This window comes from Dromaius novaehollandiae, chromosome 4 (genome assembly GCF_036370855.1).
Source record: "Dromaius novaehollandiae isolate bDroNov1 chromosome 4, bDroNov1.hap1, whole genome shotgun sequence".
Taxonomy (NCBI): Eukaryota; Metazoa; Chordata; class Aves; order Casuariiformes; family Dromaiidae; genus Dromaius; species Dromaius novaehollandiae.
In genome coordinates, this window is record NC_088101.1 from 7,300,545 (window position 1) to 7,327,810 (window position 27,266).

The 27,266-nt window shown below is 42.8% G+C and overlaps 1 protein-coding gene across 4 annotated transcripts in view; it reads right to left on the reverse strand.

Moving 5' to 3' along the window:
- Positions 1–21,260, reverse strand: part of WDFY3 (WD repeat and FYVE domain containing 3) — a 193,373-nt gene extending 172,113 nt beyond the window's left edge. For 3 of the 4 annotated variants that reach the window (XM_064510310.1, XM_064510311.1, XM_064510307.1), the window contains exon 1: positions 20,773–21,260. The gene's annotated coding sequence lies outside the window, so the exon portion shown is untranslated. The remainder of the gene's footprint in view (positions 1–20,772) is intronic. The other variant, XM_064510312.1, reaches the window with a different exon arrangement.
- Positions 21,261–27,266: the final 6,006 nt, after the last annotated feature.

The window sequence follows — 27,266 nt, forward strand, 5'->3', positions numbered from 1 at the left end:
CCTCTACTGACTTCTAGTTCACTCTCCTTCAAGTGTTCATTACGGGACCTGGCAATAATGCATGAAGAAGTCTGCCACAAACATGCTTCGTACAGCATCAAAACACAACATTTTCCATACAAAGCATTCTGTGGCAGGTCTTCTCCGATCTACATTAGCTAGCTATAAGCTACAGACTCCTTTTCCAAACTCCTCCTGCTACTGCGATAAACAAAAGCCCGTTTTCATAGCCAAAGATGACACTTCCTACAGTTCCTCCCTTGACCTCCAGAAAGGAGAAACCCCAAAAGCCACGGAAATCCAGCTTTGCAAAGTTTTGAGGTCACTGAGAACAACTCTGGAATTCGGAGCACAGAAGATTTAAAGAGTGAATTCGAAATTCTCAATGAAATTATAGGCCTAAGACAAGCATTACTTCTGGGAACTTCACATTAGATTCAGGCACCCCCTCACCATGGTGGCAGAGTTGGCCAAGAAAAAGAAACAAATGGTAAGGAAAACGATGTCTAGTTGTTTTTTCAGAAAACCTTTACAATCCTTCCCTCCTTATCAATTACCTCCTTTGCTTTTCCTAATATCGGGAAGTTGGATGAAATACGACTGCATTTGTAGGGCGAGAAGCGTAAGCGTGGATGCCAATTCACTGTTAGAGATGGCCATCAAACACGGACAGAGCAAACAGAGCTGAGGGAGGCTACACGTGAGAAACCAAATACAGAAACCAGAAAGGAACGTCCTTGTCACGAGAAATTTGGCGATTAGTAGCACAAGACAGCAGTGAAGCGTATATACGTTATGCACCCAGTCTTCCAGGTCTAAAAGAGGAGGAGAAAGTCTTCTGCATGCACAGCATCTCCAAAGCACCCATTGAGGCACAGCCCCTTTCTCTGAAGAGAGAAAAAAAAAGTTCCAAAAAGGTTCAGGCCCAAAGGCCCATAATTTCTTTAAAATGACAGTATTTTTACATATCCTAAGACAATTTGCCATCTACCCAAATATTTGATCCGCAAGACTTTGTCAGCAAGAAAATGCCTGTGAAAATGCTACAACTTGCTTGACATCAGACTCAAACTCCACGATACTAGCTTTAAACCCTTATCCCCAAGTTATTTCCCGATACAGGACACTACGCAGTACAGCCTATTTACAACTAATACAAATCATATTTTTATGTGGAAATACTAGAAATGTAACAAATAATGTGATACCAGACCAACTACTATTTCTAATTTATTGGGCCGCATATGGTGTATTGAACTAATCTGCAAGCAAAAAATAACTTTACAGTCTTAAAAGGGCCTCTTGTCCTATCTTCCGGTACCGTACGGGCAGATTGCAGAATGCTTATCACAGACCAAATGGGCCTGTCTGTATTCATGCAAAAAACTCAAGGGAAGCCACATAATCTGAAATGGAAACAGCACAGCATAAAACCTCAAACTGAAAATCAAGCGTGAATAGGGTAAGATTTACAGTATTTTTACAATGCTTTGACTGCCTTCATTACATCACTTAGACATAAAACCATGAGATTTACAATTATTTCATCTTATACTGGGGGGGGCAGGGAGGAACTTAAAATCTCTCTCAGACCAATCCTTTGAAGGAGGAAAAAAACCCCAGCTATTTACTTTATTCTAATACCATAAAAACATGAACTCGTAAATTCTCAGTTTAGCTTCTGAGCTTAGGCAAAAGACCATTTCCAGTTACATTTCATTTAGATCCAAATGCCTTTTCTTATAGACCTACAAAGTATCAAGCAATTCTGGGTGTTGTGAAAAATATTAATTTAACTTTCTATTTTATTCTTTGTGTGATATAAAAGAACAGTTTCATTTGGCATTACACTGAACTGAAGATTAAATTCACATGAGCCAAACTGCCTCACTGATGCTGGAGAGGGAAGGAAACAACAATGCAGTAAAGAAAAGATTTTTTTTTTGCAAAAGAAAAAAGAAAAAAAGGCAGCAACCCAAATGCAGGCAGCTGGTGCCCAGGGACTACGAAGGACTTCAGCTCCAGGATAACAGGATCGGTTGCATAATCTGTGCTGCCTGAGAAGTTATACAATGTCTGCCCTTCTCATCAGGAAAACAAATAAGCAACAGCAACAAAACTCTTTTTAGTGCACAGCAGCTAATGCATGAATTACCACATGTTAAATCCTCATAAAGGCAGGACCCTCTGTAGTTTCAGACATTACCTTTCAGCTTACTGGAACCTATAGGCATTAAACCCATACTAAAAACACCTTATTACCCCTAGGAAAAAGCACGTCCTAATGCCAATGCCAAGCCACAAGAACTTACTACCTGGTTTTTGCAGCCCTGCTCTTGGAAGCCACGTTAATGTGGCAGAAAGCTCTCTCTACAGCTAAGTTACAAGAAAAATTACTTCTCCTGTTGCGGCAGAAGATAGTGAATTCTGTGGCTATCAAAACATTTGGACTGGAACCACAAACTACCAAAACACCCAAGCCCTAACACTGCTGTAATTCTATAATTGGATATTTTGCAGATACTTACAGCAAAGCTGGCAAACTATTCGTAAGAGAGAAATGAAGATAAATCAGTGCAACAGAAATCACACATCAGAGAAGAGTGAGCAGGAAAGAGGTTTTCCTGAATGGGTTTGTACTCTACGGAGCTGTACGCTGTGGCATTGCACAGAGTGAAAGTGAGGTTTGACTAGAGCGTGAAAGACCACAAATATACAGCATGCTGATTAAAAGGCAGTTGACTTCTAGCTTGCCATCACTGAATCAATAAAGATAATTCTAGCCTAACTATAGTCCTCTCATTAAGGGCTTGGACCAAAAGAACAAAACTTTTATCTGCTCATCTAGAATCTGTGTCTCTCCGTGATTAGCTCTTTTCTGCTGCAAGTCTGGTCCATTTGGTTCTTCTTACCTCTGGGTCAGAAGCTTTGTGTCTTCCCACTGTGATTTGGGCTCACAGCCCACTGCTGCTGCAATGCAGCGTCAGCAAAGACATGATGCAGCAATATTCGCGAACTTCTTTGGTCGTGAAAGCAGATGTCACTGCTGCCAAACCCTGGAAGCCATCCAGGCAAAACTCAGAGACCCCACGGCACTTCAGAAAGAGAAAAAGCCACGACAACGACATCTAGTTGGCCATCGTGGCCATTATATGCCATGTCATTGTTTTGTAGTGAGCGTCCGGAATATTGCAAAACACATTGTGCAAAGAAAACACGATCCTTGGCTGATTTGCTCCTCCTTACAACTCCAAGCATCACCACATGCTCAGCAAGGACTGCTACCAGCAGCTATCCTAGCAATAGCAGCTCTCCTTGAAGAGAAGCAGAAATACGAGGGTTTGTATTCCAGTAGAAGCACAGAGGAATTCAAGAAAAAAGGGAGGGGAAAAAAAAAAAAAAAAAAAAGACCTATATTCCCCACAAGCCTCTCCAGACTGTCAGCTTCTGAGTGAGACAGAATATATAATACCACTGGCACAAAGACCATGTTGACTACAGAGGACACCCCATTCCCAGCCAAACCAACTCCATTTTCCCAATCCTTCAACTTGATTATTAAGTATAACTGGAAGCTAAGCTATGGCCTCTTTAAATTCAAGGCTGTCAAACTACAAAGCAATGACATCTTTCCTTACCAGCTGTTCCAAAACATGTGTCAACTTAAAGTTGTTTGCTCGAGGTGAATCACAGTGGCGTATTATGAAAATAAGTTTGGCGGCTCTGTCCCTATTTTGCTTCAACTAGTCCTCGGAGAAATGCTTTCTTCCCTCTCCCTCCACCCCGTTCTCGGTACTCGCTGCACTACTTATAACAAAAAGGGCTCATTCCCGGGCGTGGGAGCTCTCCAGTGTCCTTGTGCTTGTGCGCTTGACCTCGAACCACAGCAGAGGACAGGAACTGGAAGAGACTGGAACTGTCATCCACCAGCGGTGGCTAATAGCTCATTCTCTAACCCAACACCTTGCAGGTTCAAGCCAAGCGCACGTATCCAAATTGTTTCACCAAGAACTGGTAGCCGCCTTTAAAGCCTCTTCCCTCCCGAAGTACCTCCTAATTGCATGCCATGGATTTAGCAGCAGGAAGCCTGCCATCTCCCTGCCACGGCAGCCGCTTGCTCTCACTACACCTCTGTCTTGACCAGTTACTGTTTCAGAAGCAGCAGCCGTGTTGCACTGGCATTTCACTTGCCATCATGGTAAAAGGGAATAGCTCACACTAAACTTGACCTTTTTTCATATTAGGGATTGCTGCAGACAGCAATAATCCAATCCTTAAAGCCCCTTTTTGTGAGCGTGCTACAAAGGAGTAGAGCTTAATGTCTCAGCTCTGAATTAAATACGCCACTTATCTTTCCTAAATGCTTCTGCGACAACTCCAAATTCGGATTAACGACCCGCTCTGCGCTGAATGCCCCTTACGCCAGCTTCCTCAGCAGTCCCCTTGCTCCCCGGCACACGTGGAGAGCACTTCCCACCTTCAGCACTCAACAGCTGGCAGCAGCCTGGCGAGACATTTTATCAGCTGGAAGAGTAAAGCAACTCTAGCCCAGTTTTAAGACACTGCTACCATCAACAGTGTGATACCTTGGCGGAGAAGACGAGAAAAATCTGACAATTCCCTTTTTTGGGGGGAGCTAAGGAAGGAGGAGAAAAAAAAAATCCACAAAGTGCTTCAGGGCTATAAATTTAGGAACAGTGCCAGTTTTTGAACATTCTTTACGAGATGGGTACCTAAATGCTAAAAACTAAAGAAGACAGAAAGCTCACAGCTAAGTTTCCAAAGCTACCAAATGTTCTACCCACTTCCTAACCCACAGGAAAGTGGTTTACATAAAAAGTATGACTTAGTAAGGGCACCCATCTAAAAGATAACGAGCTTAGACTTTTTAGGTATCTAGGATTGCTCTACAGCCGATGACTTCAGGTTCAAGACTATTATCTTGAAGCCAGCATCTAAGATAACTGCAAGCAGGTATGTGATAAAGACAATTATTTCTTTCCAAGGCTATAGGGGCATCCTAAACATCTGTCTTGAATCTGGACAGTTAGGTATCCAAAGTTAGGAGAGCTGAACCCAGCCCTCTGTGCGGCTCATCTGATGAGCTACTACTTGGTAGTCACAGTAAATCAATCATCCGCTATCAGTTACTCAATACTTGAAATCTGAAGGGTTCCTTCTTTTAATTAAGAATCAGACAGAAAATTAATTTACGCTCACCACAAAAACCTTTCCTAAGCCACCAAGCTTTTTTAAAAAAAAGAAAAGCAGGTAATTTGTCATAATACTTTCCAAATATAATTGAGAAACATTCTGTGCCTTCCTAAGTAAATTAAAACTATCCCTTTCTGCAAAGGGGGAAGAGAGAAAGGAAACAATAAGGGGGAAGAAAAAAGGCAAAAATAAGGATGAGCAGTCTGGGAAAATGACAAATTGAGTAGGCAAGTTTAGTGAGGGGATGCAGAGAAGCAAAAGGAGATACACCAAGAAGACAGGAAGGAGATGTACATTGTAGGAGACAGCCTACCATTTCACAGACACACAGGTCTTGAAAACTTATTTATTTTAAGCAGTGGAAGCTCAGATGCACACATTCAAATCTGATCACTTCTGCTTTATATGCCTAAAGCTTAGTTTAGTAAAAGGTCAAAAAAAATAAAGCAAAAAAAACCCTATAAAGCAATAGAAAATAATTGTTTTTTTTCTTTAAGCCATTAAAAGGCTGCTGACTGCTTTAGTAGCAGTATACTCTAGGAAATCCCAAAGTTTACTGTATTTGGCCTTAAAAGAACACGGACAGGAACATGAACGTACAAATTAAACTTGTAAAGTCTCAACAGTCACTTCCCTGTAAAGCAAAAGAAACAAACAAAAATTTTTAGCCTTACATCACCCTGGCCAAGATTTTTTAAGGAACGAACACAAAGAAGCTGAAATTAGGATTACGGTGTCTTGTATAAAACCAAACTGCTTTAACTTACTGATTACCAGTCCTACACACAAAAGGGAGTCAATCCAGATTCTCTCAATCAGAAACAACTGTGTTGATGCCAAATTACCTGTCCATGTATATGGTGAAAGAAAACAACAGCAAAAGATTTTAAGCTTTGAAAAGCAGTACTATTTGGACTCTCAATGTAATCCCAACAGTGCTAGATCAACTGAAAGTTTCACAAGCAATGCTGGAAATATCTATTTAATGCTCCGTAAGCTTTCCCTTTGGTTTTTAGTGATAATTAAGGTGGTGTCCATATTTTCAAAACAAAACAAAAAAACCAAGGGCATGAGCAAGATGCAAGTGTATCGCCCCCCCACACTGCTATATGTGGTTTTCTTCCCTGCTCTGAATTATTTGGGGGAGGGTGTTGAGGGAATGCTCTGTAGCAGTCTTTTCCCAAGCAATATTTTGGCATAAATCCAAAGCACTTAAGACTGAAGCTCAGCAGACTGTATCAGCAATGGATCTCCAGCAAATCCACACACCAGTTTTGAAAAAAGGCAGATCAGAAGTGTAGCATACACTCGAGATGACGACAAAATAAAAGAAAAAATAGCAAAAAGGATAAACGAATGCTCTGGCGAACTAGCACACGCGCGCACATGCACACTTCACTTGCTTGCTCTCTCCCAAGAGCAGAACATGAAGACAAACCAAAATGTAGAGCAAAATAATGCATTTGTTTCCTTTAAGCACTCCTGGGAGCCATAGCAGCATGAATGCCAGACCTGCAGGAACAGACCCCGCAAGAGAGAGGAGACAAACGCTAACTGCGAAACAGAGATCTGTCACTAAACTGGATTCTCTTACTTGTGGCAGGCTGACACATTCCTTCCATCTGCCTGTCCAGACATGTCAGCATGCCACTTCGAAGCAGCTGGAGACTCGCAATAATGCCGATAAAGCACCGTGTACATTCGGAGAGCACCTCCTCCTCTCTCGGCTGGTGGGGACGGCCCAAGGAAGAACTTCTCTAGCATCCAGCAAGACCTGCCCAAAAGCAACTGGTTAGATGGGCACAACACCATGCACCACTGAGGGGAGGAAAGAAAACAGGAGTAGGAATAAAAACTCAGGGTGACTGAACAGCAAAAAGCATCAGAGAGAGGTGGGGGGGAAAAATACTCCCTCCCCTAAACCCAAAACTTCTTCCTCCACTGAAAGTGGAGAGGAGGGAAAAGCTGTATGTTAGGGTAAGCAAGACCAACTACTATGCCTTCCTAAACTGAAAGGCGGAGAGCAAGGAAAAGCACTGCAGGACCCATGCAGGATGATGGCAACACAGCTTGCATAGGCTGGCAACTCCACTACTTCAGTTTCTCTTGGAGGCTCAAGGCAGCAGTGGTCTTCCAAGGACTACTAAAGCACAAATAGCACTGCTTTGCCTCCACTTGGTCCTGACACCTTTGGCCACTTCCACTGTCTCCCTGCCCTGCTCCTCAGCCAGCATAGCAGAAGCCAAAAAACAAACTTTTTGGTACTAGAAGGACCTCATATTCCAAAATAATTGGTCATGCTTAAACAGCCTGTTGAGCAAAGACTAATGAAACTTCTGCCTTTGAGACTGAACTGTGGGTGACTGCAATATTAATGTTTAGACAAGCTGTATTATTTTAGATTTCACAGACATCTTTCTTAAAGACATTTATATTTGTTATCTCACCCACACTTTAAATTCTTCTTCTTAAGACAAATGTGGTCTCCTAAAATTAATATACTCATTTACTGCCAAAGCTGGCATGTCCTGTTTAGTATCATTAAACTGACACCTTCAGCTCAGCAACTTTGCTTTAAGCCCATTAAAGGTGCACTAGCCCAGGAAGCTAACACAGCCAGTAAACAGAATCCAATAATTCAGCTTCTACAGTGACTCACCTGGATGAGCACACTGGGGAGAAAACGTGATCCTTACTTGGATGTCCTCGTGAACAGGGCACCCTCTCATATGTTTAATATGCGTTTCAGTACAGCCAAACGTACCGTTACCTGCGAGGAACCAAGCAGAGCGGCGGCGGGCAGACTGCATACAGCACGAAGTCCACGAGGACTCTGCGGCTAAGCGGACACCCCAACGAGCCCCTGGCAAAACGGGGTTACATGACCTCGGATGAGGCAGGAGACGCCACCCCACCTCGGGGCAGGCAGGAAACAAAGCCGGCAAGAAATATTACTATGTATGCCAGCACACGGATAGACTATGATACAGCTGAAGGACATACTTTTTAAAGGATGTTAAGCTCAGGGGGGCATCTAGAATCCAAATAATCCAATTACTTAAATATGGGTGATTTATCACTGAAAGGCAAGTTTACTACTGAAGGTCAAGAGCAAGCTCAAAAGAGACTGGGTCACCTCTATACGCAGACCCTGTGTGGCACCGGGCTCTTTAACCTAAGGGATAACGGTAGTACAACAGCCAGTGGAAGGTAAGCGAACGCACTCCCAATCTGAAAATAATAAACTCTCATTAGAGTAATAATTAGCCACTGAAATAGATTACTAAGTGATATAAGACTTCCCCCTAATTTGGGGGCATTCATTATCAACATCTTTCTAACAGCAAGCCTCTCATTCAACTAAAAGATATTGGAATCAATGCAGTGACTTGTTCATGCTCAAGTAGAAGGATAGCTATTTCTCATCCATCAAGAACTACTATACTCAACCAAAGAGCCACTGAAGTACCAGATTCTTTGAAAGTTGTTTTTAATTTAAAAACAAACAAACAAACACACACAGAAAGAGTTAAAAGATGTCAGACATTTTAATGACGGTGCTCCAGTAAACGCATTTTTCAGATTCTGGTCTGAATTTTCTGTGCTCCTGGTCCCTTCCTCTTTTCCCCCCTTTCACTGCCTTTTCTTCAGCTATTCTTCAAGATGGATCAACGAAGACCTTGCTCAACAAACGGCAGGAGGGAAGAACAAACTATTAAGAAGCACAAGTTTTGAGACAGTATTGCAGTTTTAGTACTAGCTTCTTGGCCTGTGATGAAATCTTACCATCTTCCTCCTCCAACCCACCTGAAAACACTCTCATAGGCTTTGAGAAATTCATCTCAGGAACACTCATTACCAGCCATACGAAGAAGAGTGAAAAGTTTACTGACATCAAAATAGTTCAGCACAGAAATGAAAAAAGAAGGAAGGGCGAAACAACCTGACTGTGTCTGTAACAGAGACAAGTAAGGAGGGGCATTAGAACAACAGACAAAATCATCTACAGATGGGCCTTGCCATTTCTTGTCAGTGCATAAATCAAAAGCAGGGAGCAGCAAGGATAAATCAGAAGAAACATATGTAACGAAACTGCTGCTTTTATTGAGACCGAGTCTGGCGTAACCAAGAAGCAGCGTTGTTCTGCCATACTTCCAATGAACCGTGTTTTAAAAACAGGGCTATAAGCCCTCGTGTGTTGAGGATACAAGTTGCTCAGGCAGCAGCTTCCCCTATGGACAAGCGATTTCATATATTAGCAACAAAAACAGATCTCGCTCCACCTTGTGAATCCCCTGGTGCTGGCCACTGCCAGACCAATGGCTCCCCGACAGGCCACAACTGCCAGCAAGGCCCACGCTCCGGTCATCACGCTAAATTACTTCTTTATACGCGCAAAGCCTGGAAATGTAGATTATCGAGTACTAAAGCAACCACTGAGGACACTGTGCCGTTCTTCTCTCACCACAATCCAGCCCAAGCTTTATTCCAACAGTATTTGAAGAATGAGCTGAAGGGGAATAATAAACTTGATTCATACAAAAATACTTAATCATTGCTACAAATCAACAGAAAACTCCCTCAGCTATTTGTTTTTTTACATTCTAGTGCTACATTTTACTTGTCAACTGGCAAATTGACTGTGGCCAGGGAAATATTCATTAACATAAGGGTTAAAGAAAAAGACTAAGTATTCACGACAAATCAGTTTTAGGAAGTTGAAGATATCCATGGACCGATCCTTCTTGCACAGTATAAGTAAATTGTGTGGGAAATGGTAGCACATGTATTACTGAGGAAAATAACAGTGAGGAAAAAGAAAGAAATATTCATCAGGCCTCCACTTTCCATTCGTTAAGACAGTTACCCTTCTGAAGCAATTATATTAAAAATTGCTTAAGTAAGGAGCTCTCATATATTAACAAGACATGCATGTTATGGGAAAATACCATTGTGTGCCTACTACAATATATAATTTTTTATATTAAGTTTGATCATTAATCTTGACCAATTCAGTTCTTGCAGAAACCTGTATTATTTGGAGGGGGGGTTTTTTGGTTGGTTTTTTTTTTTCCCCACAAATGTAATTGAATGCTTTAAAACTAAAGCATGATTTCTGACTAAGTCTTCTCTCTCTGTTTCTAGGTAATTCCAAACCTTCCGTCAAGTCAGGTTGTTGTTTTATTCTGAGCTTGCACTACATTGCACTGGAACTGCTCCTGATATAGCTACACATTTTTTTTTCCCCCCTACTGATTAACTACAGGCACATTCCCTTGAACACACACCCTGAGCAAAGTAGAAGGGTCAAAGGACACTTACAGTCTATATTTAATTTGCTTAAATTCATAAAAGTAGCCTACTCCTCAACAGAGATAAGAGCCTTTCACAGGTTGTGCTAACTTCCCAAGCAGGTTTACATTAGCTATGGCCAGGGCCTGATGGCCACTGTCATCCCTTGTTCATTCCCATGACTTGAAGATGAGCATCCTAATGCGACAATGTAGCAGAAGTCTAAGCAACAGACCAGCTATAAAGTCCAACGATGAAACAGTTAAAGTCAAACATACCGTACTTACAAATTCCAGCAAATAACAGAAGATCTCACTATCTTTACCATCATATATTAAAAAAGCAGTATGAAAAACAATCATATAGCCTAATTGCCAGTCCTTTACAGTCTACCAGAAGATCTGCAAGCCTTCATTTGCTGTTTAAAAAAAATCAAAATCTTCCCCCTGCCACCATCACTTATCACAAGTTGTAAAAAGTAAAGCTTGCTAATCCCTAATTCCCAGCCAAAAGACCCTAGCAAGTGTCCTCCTTCAAGCAGAAGTTGGTCTAGAGGTCCCTTCCAACCAGAACTTCTCTGATGCTATGAAACTGTCATAGGTGAACTTAAATTTTAAGACAACTCCTTCCTCCCAACACATAATAAAGATCAGTATTCAAAGACAGCAGTGGCAGTTCCGCTGGAGCCAAATCTTGTCCCATTACTCCTCCTAGAACAAGCTCTTCAGCGTGCTCCCGATACCCCTAGATATTCAAGAGCCTTTGCCAGAGCAAAGAGAAATGAGCTTTAGAATATGAGAAATGAGAAAATAGGACCAAAAAAAAGAAAAAACAGAAAAACCTTTTTTTGGTGAGGCTTTAGAACAAGGGCTAATACATAAAATTATTTTAAAATGCATTTTTAAAAGTGGCAGGAAGTTCACGGTACTTCTTTAAGCTTACTTTTAAGGATAAGGTTACAGAGGTAGGCAGTGAAAGTAAAAAAAATCGTGTATATACACACACACACACACACACATCCAGCCTCAATTCTAGCAGAAGTCTGTGCAACTTAGTACAACTGTTCATATGAATAGATATAAAGTCACCATGTTTCAAGAAAGAGGGCTGAGAAGTAACATCTGTTCTCTTATAGGATACAGAGAACAAGAGCGACTATGATTTTTTGGAGACAGAACACTTTGCCTTTCATCTTACAGTTTCACAGGTTACTTAATTTCCCCACCAGCTCCATACAAAGTTACTAGAGAAGTTAACTAAAATCAAAAAGCTTATTTCAATTGACAATGACTCAAGGGTCTGCAGCATAGGAAGTTCTCCACCTCCCTACCTGAAGCTCACATTCAGAGGAGGAATACTACTAATGGCAGGCAACAAGCAGTCTTCTAAAGGCATCCACTTCTCTGGCTTCTCTGCTACAGTCCTCGGCTTAATGCAGCAAGATAGATCTGAACTGCATTCAACATTAACAGCGCTCTTTGGTGGATGACGTTATCACTTTATTCTTTTAAAGAACTTACATAAGTTGATTTTTGTGTATCATGCTATTATGTTTTAAATTGAAATCTTAGTCCTTACAGAAATCCAAGGTTACGAACAGCCGCTATGAACAGGCTGCACGTTCAACTTCATTTTTCCTCCCCTTTCTCAACGATGATGGAAAAAAGTATGGGAAGGAAAGGGGAGGAGACCTTTCAGCTTTCAAATTTATTCTGCCCATGCCAGAGGAAGCTAAACCCTCATCTTGCTATATTGTATGCTAAGCCTGAGCTACCTTGGAGGAAAAAACAACTATATTTTAAGAAACACTTTTCAGGCCTGCTTTAAAAAAAAGAAAAGAAAAGAAAAACCAATTTAAAGCCACGTATAGCTAAATGAAATTTTTTTTCACATGCATTATTTGCAATGCACACACTTCCTCTGCCTCCACGTATTTAAAAAAAAAGCAGACTATTGTGTATATCTGAAGCATACATACATATGTGCATTACCGAAATAAAAAATGGGTTATAGTTTCAGGTGGTTTAGTTGGTCACTAGGCTATTCCAATTTACACCAACTAAGAAACTACTCAAGTAGCTAGGTAAAAACAAATAAAATTAAAAGGATCCGGCTATTAAAACAGTACATCCACATCCCTATCTCTGTAAACATGCAGACACCACCAGTGAACTTCTAAAGGATTTCTAACAGACAGCAAGGAATCCACTTTTTTTCTCCTGATCCAATACTACTAAAAAATGGTTATGTTCCAAATAGGAAATTGAAAACAGAATATTTATGTCTCCAGAAGTTTCTACAATAAAAGACAGAAGAAAAGTAAGGAGTGTTGCTGTTGTACCTTTAAACTCCATAAAAATAAAAAGCTTGAAGAGATACTCCCTGGTTACTTCATGACCCACTCAAAACCTAAATTAAGTATTCTTCACTGCTTCATCCTCATTGCTCAGAACTGTGAAAAGGAAACTTTTGCAAACCTAATTAACAAGCAAATTAGCATCCTCTTAGATCATATCCACAGAGACCTTGTTTTTACATTTCTGTTGTGGCTCACTGCTAAACTGTCACTGACTTCAGTATTAGCATTTAAATGGCGATGCAATACCAAAAAATTATTCTTGTGCCAATTTCATACGGCAGTTTATAAAGAACGTCTACTTCTGTCTAGAGAGGCATCACTTCTGCAAACCTAATTAAACTCCTGAATAAAATCAATTCTTGTCCTTATCAGTCACTTTATCACTAGCTTCCTGTCTGATAACAACACTATTGCCAGCTCTGACCACGTCCTTTTAAATCTCACTATACTTGTAGCATCTCAACTCCCACCATCATGCTGCGTGAACACTCCGAAACCGTTTTAGTCCTCATAGCTGTGAGGAAAGCTTCAAAACTGCATTCTCAAGGCTCAAAAACCAAAAAGGAAATTAATTTGGTGCTTTTAATTCCGTAACTGAAGTGCATCTCACAACCGAAGGCCTTCACCACGACACTTAAACTCTTAGGGTAGCAACCCAGAGAACATCAAGAGGCTCAACCTCTACATTAAGAATCGCACCCTTTCTTTGCTTTGTTTATCGTTCGACCATTTGGTACACTCTGTACCCTGTGCGCTCACGCAGGCGCAAAGCAAGGCCCTGATCTCGTCGCTGGCTCTCAAACGAGGACCCAAGGACCTCCATAAAACGCCATTAGAAGTAAATAAGTCTTGGCAAGACTACAGTTGCAGAAAGGAGTCATAAGACCACAAACGGCACTCTGAACAGTACGGAGGTGAATCTTGGCACAAAAAGAGTACATAGCAGTCCTCTTAATATCAGCCTGCAACAAAAGTATTCTTCTTTTCTGTTTCAAAGTCAGACCACTAAAGCCCTCCCTCTCCCCTTCAATGAGGATTCAAGAGCTTCTGGCATTTAAACAAACACAGGAAAAGAGAAAGACATGCAAGTTCCTTCCACTATCAGACCAGTAAAGTCCTGGCTCAACACTAAGACAATTTTAGCAGAAACTTTGGCTTAAAGAGTATTAAGCCCTAAGGAGCTGGGGATTCCCAGCTCTTTGTTCCCATGACTCCCTTGGCTGTCTGCATACAACTGCTTTGTGTCATTTTTTCAAAAATTAAGGATCCTTTCCGAGTGCGCTGTAGAAACTCCACACAACACTTTCCTCCTGCCCTCTGCAGTCTGGGAGCCGAAATAGCTTCATTCAGTATTGCCCCGAAGCCTCCATATCATCAAGCCAAAAATCAGAAAAGAGCATGCATAGTCGCAGTCCATCAAGGACAAACAACTCAGATGACAGTATTCCACATCAGTCCACTAAACCTCAGACAGAAATTGAGGCTGAGTATTACAAGCACACTTCTATCTGTTTTAACCTCTTAACCACATTTACCTTCCCCTTCAGGCATTCAAAACAGTTCCTTTCTCTTTTGGGATTTTCCATCATCTGGGTACTCAAAAGCTCTCTTAGAAGTTCAGCCGAGTTGATATTTTGTCATACTTTTGACAGAAATGCATATACATTCTCTTGGGGGGTGTGTGTGGTTTTTTGGGGTTTTTTGTTTTTTTTTAAACAGTTTGCCTTCTAGACATCCTGAGCATTTTCTTAGGCCTGCAACTTCTCCTTCTATACCCACAATCTCGAATTAGATTAAGGAAAAAAGATGTAGCGCCAACTTACCTAACATAAACTTCAAGAAGCCTTTTGCGTACAAACTCCCATTCAGTCATCTTTCTAACTGCTGTTGTTTAACTTTTTGATTCTCAGAAAAAGCTAGGGACAGCAAGCAACATAAATTATCACCATGACATCCAAATTCAGTTCATCTTCAGAAGCAACACGCCACCAGCTACTAGTTTACACAAACAAAATCTACCTGCTTTGAATGAAGCTGAGATTTTTAACATCTTCATTTGAGAATAATAAATACAAGTGGAAATGCAAAAAGATAAACGTGGTTTATCATGGTTTAATCTGGCAGGATGATACTGATGGAAGAATTAGTTAGGCATGCAACTGATTAACAACCATCCAACCAAAGTAGTAGTTTAACTCCTGTGCACTTTTAATGCTTTATGTAATATCTCTAGAGCAAGAGAGAAAGACATGAAATAAGAGATCTGAAAAATCCACTTCAACTTGTTTTCAGATTTCTGATTGTCCCTAGGTTGTTAGCCAACCTGCTTTTTCCTTGTATTGTAATAAAATGCATGATTTTTTTCTAATAATATTTGCACAAGTATAAAACCTGAAGTTCTTTTAAAGTATACCTTATTGATATAATTCAGAAGCATCTAGGTCATATCTTTCTCCTATATTTCTTAACGTTTACCCCCAAACTTTAAGTGACATACCTTCATACCACTCAACATCCCCTTATTATTCGTTTCTTCTATGTGCTTCACTCTTTCCTAGCATAATAGTATTCTATTACTTTCAATATTTGAGACGGTACTATTTACGTTTGCCATGGTAAGTTCTGCAAAATCGTCCCTATTATAATTCTCACGCTTCTGTCAGACAGGAGAGGCCACAGGCCTCCGACAGGCAGAAATCCTTCAGAGGACTCTAACAAAACTCCAAAACTCACAAAGCAATCAAAAGCAAAGGCAGTGGTGTTTAGCTGTCACTGGAACAATCCAACTTTAGAATTCATGCGTTTTCCCAAATCTCAATGCAGACGGTTCTACTTCCACACTCGTAGCATTGCTCAACGAATGAAACCCACGCTCACAAAAGACTTAAGAAAAAAAATACCTCCCTCAATTCCAAAGAGAGGCAGATAGAAAAGGAGCAAGACCTGCTCTTCCTTCTTTGCAGCTACTTGATAAAGCTGAGCTTCGCATCTTTTTTCAAGCCTCAGTACCAGCAGAGAGCTCCTCGCTGGTTGCCCCACTGGAGATACCAGCACCTGAAGCTGCAGCCATAGCCTCCTCATCAGGCTGCTCTCCACCGGCCTCACTGCAGACAGTCATCGACCCCGGTTCTCTAGCAGCTTGGGGGGGGGGGGGGTGTGACCCATAAGAGTGTGAAACCCTGTTTCAGTCAAGTAAACTGGGAATTACTGGTGTGTTCTGACTGAAGTGTCCCTCATGAGGGAGGTGGGACATTGCTGGTTATTTTTCCTCCTGACCAGCTCTATGCCCCAACACCCTTCAGCTATCTTTAAAGAGCAAGTAAAAAAGCCTCGTTCCCTAAAATCCTTCACTCCGTACGCATATAAACCACAATCTGATCAGCTGAAGATTATTCTTCCTCTTCACCTTTTAAGCAGCGCAAAAATTTCCTTTTAGTTACAGGATGAGCATCAAATCCACATAAGGGGTTTAAACAAAACATTTAGAGTCAGAAGACACTACACAATGCTAACCCAACAGTTTTTATACAGCATTTTCTATTCTTTCTTCAACCGTGAAGCTCTGATACGGTATTATTTAACATGAAGAGCAAGCAAGATATACAGCAGCTGTACTATGGACCCTCTAACTTGGCTTAAACAATCCTCCCCATCATCTGACAAATGACCCAAACACAAAGAAACTGCAGTTACCGTATTATTTTTAACTATCAAGAAAGGAAGGAGCTGTACACGCTTATCTGTAATATCACAGGAGAACAAGCGATACGACCAACGAGCAAAAGCTAGCCGTTCTGCAGAGCAAAACACGGCTTGTTTGTGAACCAGACGCTCTCAAGGCCTGATACCAATACCCCATACTCAGCCCTGCAAAGCTTTCAGTGATGTTCCCAGCACTATCACCCCAGCCCAGAAGCAGCTCTCAACTCGGTATCAATGGCCACAGCTAAAACATTACAAGTAGTTAGCAGAGTATCTAACAGCTGAGGCTCCAGCAATGAGATTAGTAACAGGAATATAGAAAACTGCAACGCTTTTTTTACGCTGTCAGACAGCTAGTTAAAACAAAGGTGCACATAGGCAGTATAATTATGTCCAGTTAAGACTATCTTATCCCACCCAGCTCGGACAAGGTGTGAACAGCCTGGTGTCAGGATGCAAAGTCTCCACAGAAGACAACGGCAGCTGTAAGAGTGAAACTGTTTATTACAAGATGATAACTCAATACCAAAGTACATAGTTAGAGAAGTGAGCTACTTGGGAAGATGTAATGATCTGAAGCGTGCTTCAGTCCCTTTCATCACTGAAGACTATGTGAAGGCTCACAGGTGTAACCCAAATGAGCTACAACTTAAGTAACAAAGAAAGTACTTTAAAAAAAAAAATCAGCATTGTCAACAATTCAAAGAAACCAACAGTATAAATATTTGTTGCAAGTTGGACGTTTTAAATGCTTCACTATCACAATAACACTAAGCAAAATGAGAAAAGAAACCAATGAAACAAAAGGCTTTATTAATAAAGCCATACAAAAAAATCATTCCTTTCCCCTATATGCACATACACAAAACTGTACTGCAGACCAATGAAAGATTCAATAGCCAATTTCAAAATACAAGTTTTGTCATAGTAACACATTGTAAGGAACTTCCACAGTTCGAGTTAGGCAAGCAGTATGGGGATAAATTATGACTAAGATGCACGGTTTCTCATAGTAGACTGCACATCTTCTCTCCAAAATCTGTATATTTTGAACAAACAAGGCAAAACGTAAGTGCATGCTCACAGCCGGAAATCCCACAAGCCAAAGGCCACAGCTGAAGCCATGCATTCACTATTGTGCAACAGGAACTTAAAATCACTTACAAACGCTAACAAAACTGCTAGTCAGCATTGGCGGATTTGACCTGCAGCAGTCTAACAAAGAGAGACCAACTACTAGTTTTTCTTCACATATTTCAGTTTAGCAGGTCTTCAGAAACCCAAGTAAATTCCCATGACCGAACTCTACAAAATATATAACATCAATGTTTGGGAGATGAATAAGCACTGAAGTTTATAAACGGATGTTATTTCATGACGGTTACGAGCATTTCAAACCGCAAGCAGGGCTTCTATCCACAACCATCATCCCCTTTGCACAGTAAGTATCCCAGCGTCTCTCCATATGCTAAAAAGTCCAGCTGAACACTTGAATAAAACTACAAAATAATTAACAAAGACAGACTTAGAGATGTGAAACATGTTGCTAGTTTGAACAGCACCACACGTCAGCATGTCCGGAAGGCCTCTTTGCCTTAAATACTACTACTGACAGTTTAGCTCCAGCAACATGGAACTAAAAATCAAGACTTTCATGCCTCCCCAGGTGGCCTTCCTCATACCTTCTAAGCAGCTTCATGCAGTGGAGGAAGGAACATAATGCAGCCTTCTGAAGTAAATTTGTTATTTCCAGGTTGAAAATAATAGGAATGATGATAAATTTTCACTTAGCGTCTTCTCATTACTGTTCTGAAAGCAAGAAACGAGAGCGTTTCTTCCTTATAGCACTGTTATCGCACAATACTATAAAGCAGCTGCACAGAAACACAAATAATAAAGGACTCTAGCAGAAATATTAACTCTCATTTAAACTGTGAGACAGAAACGCTGCAATACACTTTCAAATGGGTTTTGAAGAGATTCAAAATCACAACAATGTTGAGCTTAACTCACTTCAATATAAATTGAATAGATCGTAAGCTCGCTAAGAAATGTAATATAATTAATTGTAACCATGTAATCCAAAACATATATAACGTTTTTTTGGAAGACTAGCAGCTTGAAACCACATGGCAAATTGGGAAAGCAGACAAACCTGCCCAGTTCCTACCAAACACATACCAAACTGCAGAATACCATTCCCTGGTTCTCTACCGTTGTACTGTACCACCACGGATATTTCGGGTATTCTTCAACCAACCCACAATATGTTGCTATCAAAGGTGTTCAGTACTCCGGAGCTGGCTCCAACCAAGCTAAAAGAGGTCCACACCACACAGCAGACCCAAGGCTGCATCCAAAGTTAGATTACCTGTGCTTCTTCACCAGAGTGATAAAGCAAAGGCACAACGTCCTACTAACACGGCTGCACCTTTCCAGTACCAAACATCCTGCTGTATAAACATACTTGCCTACAACCTAAAAACATAAGGGAAAAATTGGTGTGCTGATTGCGACTGTCCAATTCACACAGCAGTTTGAGCATTTCATATTTGCAAATGCTGAAAGCGTACCAACAGTTCTTGTTTGTGACTACATTTCGTCAAACATCTGAAATACTACACAAATACCAATTCACGCAAATTCCAGAGTTTGTTCACACAGTCCACTTCCAGGTTTCTGTGCCTGCGTTATCTGGCTTGTCACAGACAGGTACTGCCAGGGATGCAATCGAGTTGGCTCTCTGCAGAGCCAGCCCAGATGCAGGAGAGCCTCTTAGCTCAGGAGCGTAACGCAGCTTCTAAGGCCAGGCTGAATAAAGGCAGATGAATCCTCTCGGACCACCACACTTTGCAAAGCATCATTAGGGACGTCTGCGTAACACACCTGCAACTGGCACGGGGGTGTGCATGGGCACAGAGCTCTGGCACAGCTTATCCTGGGTTCATTCGTTCATTTTCACTTGCTACAACATGCAAAATTTACTTTTCTTACCAGGGAACTTGCCATTTTGCCAGGGTAAAGCTAGTACTCTAGCATGCGTACATGCACATGCACAGACCTTGTCATGATCCTATGGTGCCAAACAACCAAAATTCAGTCAGTAACACAAGCCCATGACTCACACACCTACACTGAAATCCTTGACAGCTACTCGTGTTAACCAAGAATCTCAATTAGATTAATTATGAAACTACAGGTGAAAATAAACATATTCAGTCCTTCCCACTACTGCTTCTGTACGTCTCTCTTTCTCTCCATGGGTGTAAGGAACCAGAGCTGGAAATCATGGTCCTCATCTTTCAAGGTGAACAATGCACAGGGGCTCGGCACCCCACGCTACCGGCTGGCCTTTATGCAAGCCTCCACATCCATACAGAGCAAAAACCACGTCGGGAAGACGGCATTTAGGATGAGCAGCAGGTCCCCACCGTTCGGGAGGCCCCCGCCACCCCCCGCCCCGGACCCCGGGGACTGCCGCCTGCCTCGTCCCCGGGGCGACACCACCGCGCCGGGGAGAAACTCGCAGGCCCAACTCGAATCTCCCGGCCGTGCTGCAGGGTCTGCGCCTCGAGGACTACAGCCAGAATAAATACAATTAAAAATAATGGTTTAAAAAAAAAAAAAGAAAAGAAAAAAGAAAAAAAAGCACCTCTTCTCCTCCAAACCGGGCTCAGGCCCCCCCCCCCCCCCGCCTGCTCTCCCTCCCCAGAGGCCCCAGCCGAGGCCCCGCGGGGTCCCCCGGGCCCTGCCGGCAGGTGCAGGGGGCGCCGGGGCCGGGGCAGCCCCCGCTCCCTCCCTCCCTCCCTCCCTGCCTCCCGCCCCGGCGACAACAAAGGCCGCCGGGCGCCGCCGCGGGGGCGAACGGCCGAGAAATAAATATATATTATATATAATTTATATGTATATAAATATATATGGGGGGAGGGAAGGGAGAGAGAAAACCCCGCAGGGTAACAGCGAGTCGCTAAAGCCACCTGCGCCGCCCCCCGCCTCCAGCCCGCGGGGGACCCGGAGGAGGCGGCGCCCCGCGCAGCATCCCCGCGCCGAGCCCCGCAGCCCGCCCGGGCCCGCGGCCCCAGCGCGGGGCGGCGGCGGCGGCGGGGCCCCCCGCGCCGGGCCCGGCGGCGGCGGCGTCGCACAAAGCGGCGGGGCCCGGCGGGCAGAGGGGCGCGGGGCGCGCGCTCGCTCGCTCGCTCACTCACCGGGAGGCAGCGGGGGGCTCCGCGGGTGCCGCTGCGCCCGGCCCGGCCCGGCCCGCCCCGGGTGCCGGGGCGGGGGAGGGGGCGGCGGAGCGGCCCCTCCTCTCCTCGTCTCTCCGCTCCGGGGGCGCTAGGCGGGGGTTAGGCGAGCGGGTGGCCGCGGCGGGGCGGTGCGGGCCGGGCCGAGAGGGCGGCTCCCCCGCTGCGGCCCGGGCGGGCTCGGCCGGGAGCCGCCGCCGCCGCCTCCTCCGCCGCTGCAGCGTCCGGGCGCCGGGGTCGCCGCGGCCCCATCAAGGCCGGGCCGGGCCGAGGGGGCCGCGCGAGGCGGGGTGCGGGCAGCGGCGCCGCTCCCCGCGGCGGCTGGTGGCCATCTTAGTCCTCCTCCTCCGCCGCGGTGCCGAGTGCCCCCTCCCTGCCCGGCTGCCAGCTCTGCCTCCTCCTCCTCCTCCTCCTCCCTCTCCCTGCCTCCCTCCCTCCTTCCTTCCTTCCGTCCGTCCTTCCCTCCGCTCCTCCTCCTCCTCCTCCCGCCTGGCTGCGGCCGCCGCGCTCCCGCCTCAGGGCCGCGGCTGAAATGGCGGCTGAGGGGGGCGCCCGCCCCTCACGGCCGGCCCGGCGCCGCCGCCAGCGGGCAGGTAACGCGCCGGGCGCTGCCCCCCGCCCTTTAACTTGGTTGCCGTGGTGGTTAATTACTGATTTTTGGGACCTGGGGTTGGTTTCTGCCTCTTCGCTGAGAGCAACCCAGGAGCAGGGGAGACACCTCGAGCCCCTGGAAGCGGTTTTATCCCCGTGCACGTCCTGAGCCGCCTCAGCCCTTGCTGCGGTTAAAATAAAAATCCTCATTGCAGGCCCCGGTGTTAAGCAGCTTAAAACGTCGTCAAGCCAAAAGAAAATAAGAGATTTTTTTTTCCCAGTGAATAAATAAAAGAGTCTGTGCGCCGAGCGAAGAGGAGACAACGCAGATAAATACAGGAGCGTGAGAAGCTTCGCTTGGTTTCGGGTTGAAGCATTTTCCCTTGTTTTTTCCTCAAGTGTGCGTTTTAAGGAAGCCATCCGCCAAATATCACGAGTGGCCTGTGTAAAAAGGACTGTACCTCGGTGCTGTCCAACCAAGAGAAAATATTTTACCCATGCAATCCCCGTGTGTAAGCACAAAGATACTCATTTCCGAACAAAGCAGGAAGGTCGGTTAAGTTTCCTGGCAGCCTAAGGACTCCGAGGCAAAATCTCGGTTTAGGCATCAACCGTGCTCAGAGAACAGGGTTATTGCAACACGAGGCCAAGCTTCAGCCGTTCAAGTGGTGCAAAGGTGTGTGCGACCTCGCTGCCCTTTCTAAGTAACTAGCAAACTCACTTCTTCTAAGAAGTAGGCTATTAACAAGCAGTCGGCTCCTAGCAGTTGATTTTTTTTTCCCGTAGCAAAATTTTGAGAGTCTTCATTGGAAAGGCTAAATAACGCATTGGAGAATCTGATTGAAGGGGTAAAAGGTGCAATAAATAATATGCAAAGCATCCCTTTGACCTGCGTTTCGTGGGCAAGTAATCACAGGTAATGGGCAATTGCCTCTTGCGTCTGTTACGGAGTCTTATTAAACGGGTATTTTGCTGTACTTGAGGACAAATGGAGTAAATAAGCATTTACCCTGTCCTCCTTGTCTGGCCTTTAACATCAAACCTGTAAATCTACTTATGTTTTTATTCAGTGCTGCACCACTGTTTAGTCAGCATTGGAAATCACCCCATTTCTGTGTCAGTGGAGAGGGAGGCCTCTAAGACTCACAGATGTCTAGGGTGAAGCTAACTAATTTGGCCACTTAGGATACAAAACCTGCATTCACTAAAAACAAAAGTAAAATTCCAAGCAAACAGAAACTGGAAAAAAAAAAGCCAAAACAAACCCACCCTCTCCTCTACTGAAAAACAAAATAGCCTCCACATCTACACAGTACAATCTGGCCTTTACTTGTTGAAGGCATCTTCTTCACACATCCCCAAATTCACTGTACTTGCAGGAGTAAAATTTAGCTCAACTCAAGAGAACAGCCTGGCATATAATTTGGGTTGGATTGCAGTCCACTGGACCTTTGCAGTACTTATACTATTTCTTGTGCAAGATAACAAATGAACAGTAGGCACAGAAAAAGAAATTACGCACAACATGTCCATCGTGCTGCTATAACAGCAACTGTACTATAATCAGCGGCCAAAGCCCTTAGACACTTGGTATTCTTCTGTACCTAAAAAAAACCCTGAAATCTTATGCCATGTGTTTCTTCTGTGTTCTCCTTTGTTATTAAATGCCTACGTGTTCCCACTTTTTGGACACTGACAATCTCTTTCCCAACCACTTTCTTTCTACCCAACCTCTTCCCACATAGTACGCTAACAGAGATACTTGTCACTGTCTGCTACGAAAAAATAGGGTTTTCTGCGGCTAAGGCAGTAGGGAAAGATTGCAGAGTAGGAAGGGAAAATAAGGAGGGTCAAAACATGAAACAGTGGATTTGTTTGGCAAAGGGATGTCTTTTGAGGAAACTGTCACCATAACATTGTATATATACATCATGGAATAAGATGGACACTCAAGGAGAAAGTGTGTATATCTAGTTACAGTCTATCACATACCAGACCAAAGCAATTTTCCCTTTAAGTGAGGGCCAAGCTCAAGATTGGTGGAGACTTTTTGTGCTACAAAACAACCAAGGACTGTGTCTTAGTCCATGTGAAGTTAACACGCATATTTCCTTGCCAGCTAGAGTTTTTATAGTTCCTTTCTCCTTGGTATACCAATCTAGTAGCAAAAAAGACATGTCACTACAAGACAGAATTTGGCCGGTTTTGGTATAATTTCATCCTGGACTACAGGGAGGGAAAAAAATCACCAATTTAATCAGCTTGTACCTACAATAATTTTGCTTACTATGCAAGATATATTCTGTATATAGTACATAGCAGTTACATATTACGAAACAAACAAATCTTCACTCTGTAATTTATGTGTAGGAGGATGCTTGCATCTTTCATATGTAAAGGATTAACAAGATCTATTCTAGCCAGCTATACCGAGTAAGAATCAAAGCTTACAGAGATGGTGCTGTTTCTAACTCTTTGTCGGGAGAAGTAAATTTAGTGGGAAATCACAAAATTCCTCCAGAATAGCAATGGGATTTGCATGGACAGCTGTACACCAGATATAAGTTTTGCTGCATGCCAAATTATATTGCTTTTTTCTCCTTGTGCAGTTAATGTTCATTGCATTCCTATTTATAGTCCCTATATTTTGGTGAACTGTCACAGATCCAAAATAAATAATGGCAAGCTGTAACGATCCATATTGAGTGATACCAGAGACTCCTTTTACCTTCTCCTCAATGTCTCCTCTCCTCTTACAAAGCTCATCATGGATAACTGCTTGTATTTCTCAGAGAAGGTGCTAGTTAGTAATTACAGTGCTATAATTAGAGAAAAGAAAGTATTTACAGTTAATTTTTTCTACTTTGCAAAGCAACTGTGCACAAGGGATTGCATTAATCATTAAAAACTATGAAGATATATTTAAAATTCTTTGCCTCCTTTACTAAAAGGCAAGGAGAATCCAATACAATTGCCTTTAACTGGTGAAATTCTGCTCAGCTTCAGTGAGATTTCAGCATACTTCTGCTGCATTTATTTTGTACGTCTTGGGCAGTGAAGGTAGACCTATATGGTTTGCATATATTAGCTAACACCAATGAACAGGCAAATCCAAAACTGGAAAGAAATTACTATGAGAAAACAAAAGAAAATCGAAGGGATTTTAGACTTTTTTCATTAGAAGATTTATAATAAAATAGCCCTGTTTCCTAAACTTAGGCAGCCTACCATCTTCATCATACAGGATTCTTATGACTTCTTTTGAGAAGTGCTCCTCCCTCCCTCCTGCTTGTTTATAGAGAATTTTTGGTATTAAATAAGAAGAGGAAGGGTGGGGTTGAAGAACGTTACGTGTCTGTTCCCTGTCCTGTGAGACTCCAGTTGAATTTGGCTGAAATTAAAAAAAATAAAAAATAATAAAAAAATCCCTTCTCACATATGTTGTCCAGAAAGATAATTGGCTACCTGTCAAGAATAAATAGATTAAACAACCCACAAATACTCTACCGTTGAGCTCATGGTGCTCTTAAAGGAGTACTAGAATCACCACAACAGGAACACCCACAACCCAATGGACTAACAGTAGAAGAAAGGAAAAAACAGGGCTACTCCTCCTTCACCCTTGGGGGCCCAGCAATCCATCCCGTTTTGGATAAATAGCCTTTCTTCTACTGTCGGTTCATGATGTTAGTCACATAGTTCAAGTAAATACGTTTGCATCACAGTGCTGTGGGTTCGGAGTTCAAAGGTGGATGATTTGTGAATAGCGTTTGTTACAGTTGAACACAATGCTTTCTTCTCTTTTTTTCTAGGACAAAAAGCACTTACAAAGTTTGGATCCAAGTTTGGATTTATGAACAAGGACACGAGGATGAGGGGAAAGAGGAGAACAGAGGACGGTGCGACTACAGAATTTCCGTCCCATAAAGCTTTAGACTGCATGCATACCTAATGTACGTTGCAAAGTCAAATTCTCAAATAAGGTAGTTGCCATCCCCATCTCAGATTATTTGTGCAGAACAAAACTCCCTCCACAGAATTTATAAGTCTAAGCATACATAACTGGTGTACGATGAATATATTTTTACAAGATTTGGAGAATAAAATGTTGATAGGAATTAAAACACGTGCAAAGCTTGCTTGTGAACAAGAAGGTATTATAATGTGCAGAAAACATTGTGCATGCATGTGCATGGCAAAGAGCAGGTAGTTAAATAAGCTGCCTGCTACTTAACATTTAGAGCATATGAAAAATTTAGAGCTAGCAGCTATATTCACAGGGCCTAAATTTTGAGCGCCTAAGCGCTAATAATTCCTATTGAGTTTAAGACCTGTCCTGCCAACAAGTAAATCTGAGTTTCATGAGCCCAAATGTGTTGAGGCCATCTGAACATAACCCCACTTGTACAACTGAAAACAGGACTAAGAGCAGAGGAGTGAGAGAAGGTCCAGTTCAGATGAGGTCTTTGTGGCTTACACAGCCTCGAGGCCGGAGAATGATCCCAGAGGGAGCAAATCCGAGAGGATGAGCTCACACTCTGAATAAGGGAAAATGCTGCCATCTGGTGCCTCTGGAAAAATAATGGGTCGTCTTGGGTGCATTGCCCGCGCGGTGTGAATGCTAGTGGTACGATTGAGCGATCTACCTGAGTCTATAGATCTCAGATTATCTTTTTGTTCTGCAAAGGAGTTACCATTCTGCATGGCATATTCTGAAGGCATGTGCCAAATCTCCAAGCAAACAAGCTAACAACTGCATTTTATGGTGGTGCACCCGGGAGAGAAAGTATCATTAAGTGCTAGTGTACTCTTTAAGGTGGGTGATTTTAGGAAAGCTCATCATTTGAAACAAAGTCTGTTAGATCTGAGAATAACACATTCTGTGTTTATGTTGAAGTAGATTTGCATATTCACAGCAAAAGATTGCAAAATATTTTTTCAGTATTGCAGCTGTTTTATATATGTATTTTCCTACTGTGCACCGGAAGGGTTATAGAATCTGTATATTACATCAGACAAAGAACCAAGAAGCTGCTTTTTAGAGTCAGGTTTGAAAAATTCAGCAGAACGTATACATTTCTGTCACAAAAACAACTTTGACCTCGATAATCATCGGGCAAGTTTTAATGCCCAATATTTCATCCTACCGGATGGTAGAATATACTTCAGTGAGTGCATATCAGAGGTCTTGGAGGATACAGGACAAGAGAAAGCCTTAAACACACTGTTGATTTTTATGATACTTGTTTTACACCAGCTTATTTCTGATGGTTGTTGATACAGCCTCAGACGATGTGCCAAATATGTACTGAGAAACTGCACAGTGTTAGAATGAGGGAATGTTATTTTTATCTAAGATATTTTTACTTTTTGAGGCTTTCAAAGAAAGTGATTGTGGTTGCTTGGAGAGATTGGAGTGACTGATCAAATCATGTATTAGGAAAAAACCACCATAATCTATTCCTCAATTTTAGACATGACAGTAACAAAGGTCGCTCGTTCTGTGAACTTACACTTGCTTGTCCCTTGACCAAGGCATCGGAAAAATCCAGGGCCTGCAGGTCAGCTTCCCACTGCAAGAAAACTGTGGGATATGGGTTACATACTTTATTTACACACACACCATTTTTGGAACAAAGCGGTCACAAAGCCACAGGCATGCAATCTGCTCTTCCAGATAAACGAGCTCCCACACCATCATCTGTTTCCCAGGAAGATATTCTAATCCACAAATGCCTTCAAGTTCACTGAATGATGTAGGGACCAGTCTGCCAGAGATTCTTCCAAAGGATTTATTGTGCAACTCCACGTAACATCAAGGAGAAGAAACGTGTTTACAAGCTAAGAAAAATATTTGCAAAACTATA